The sequence below is a fragment of the Manduca sexta genome, chromosome 9, assembly GCF_014839805.1.
Source record: "Manduca sexta isolate Smith_Timp_Sample1 chromosome 9, JHU_Msex_v1.0, whole genome shotgun sequence".
Classification (NCBI taxonomy): domain Eukaryota; kingdom Metazoa; phylum Arthropoda; class Insecta; order Lepidoptera; family Sphingidae; genus Manduca; species Manduca sexta.
Window position 1 is genome coordinate 9,003,199 of NC_051123.1, and position 1,157 is coordinate 9,004,355.

Below are 1,157 nucleotides of genomic sequence, written 5' to 3' on the forward strand. Positions count from 1 at the left end.
TCGTCTTTTATTTTTGTTTTATTTTAATTATTGAGTTTATCGTTATTTTTTGTTATTATTAGTGTTGAAATATTTATTTTTTACGTACAATTAAGGATACTTCCATCCCTGACTATATATGAATATAAAATTATGACATTTTAAGTCATGTATTTTTTGGTAATGGTGTATTAGCTAATTTTGTGTACAGATACAAAAGAAAACACTTGGAATTGGAAAAACTGTTATTCTAATAAGGCTGTAAAATATTTAATTCATATCTCCGAACTAAATCATTACTCAATTAGTGCAATACAAATTTCTTGGGGGGTCAATAGATTCTGCATATCTCCCCCCCCACTTATAAACTGAATGCGTGTCTGTTGTTTTAAAATACTATGGAATCAATTATTGGATTAGGATGTTAAGTATTATAAGAGCAAGAAGTCAAAATTCCATCACTTGGCAGCTTGAAGTGAAATGAAATATATAGACAATAATAATGTTTGACTGTTTATATTTGTCGTAATTATGATTCAATGGCGTAAGCATTGTACTGTGTCACGTGGTCGTCAACCCTATACATGTCAGGTACGGACTCGGATCTCCCTCGGGGGGTCAAATTTAAATAAAATATGTATGTAACCGGACTCAGTGGTTAAAAACTTTTGTTTCAACAAGTATGACGGGTACGTGACTAGAATTTAGTGTTAGTTAACATTGCATAATAAAATATCGTGTTACTGTTAAATACTTACTATGACTTTTATTTAGCACCCTGTTTCACTATTTTAATTTGATAATAATAAAACGTAGGCAATAAGGAAGTTTTGGCTCGAGATATAAATCCCTATTATCTTTGTCAATTCCATATTTATTTTTTTAATGGTCAATATACAGTAAGTTTAGGTAAGGAAGGTATTCAGTATTCGATTCTCGTCCCAAATATGCAAAATAAAATATATCACCTTTGCGGGAATTTGGCATCTAAGATTTTTGCCTGTCCAAGCCATGTTTGAAGTATGAAGGGAAAACGATACATACGTAATGGCCGATAAAATTGCTGGCTTATGGGTATCCATACGTTGGGATTTTTTTTTTCGATAATTTTTTAAGTTTCTCTCTGTCCTTTATATATTTTTGTGTATATGTTTATTATTAAGGTACATGCACTGCCG

General features: G+C 30.9%; 1 pseudogene; it reads right to left on the reverse strand.

The window, feature by feature from the left end:
- LOC119188854 overlaps nucleotides 1-106 on the reverse strand; it is a 3,751-nt pseudogene extending 3,645 nt beyond the window's left edge.
- Nucleotides 107-1,157: the final 1,051 nt, after the last annotated feature.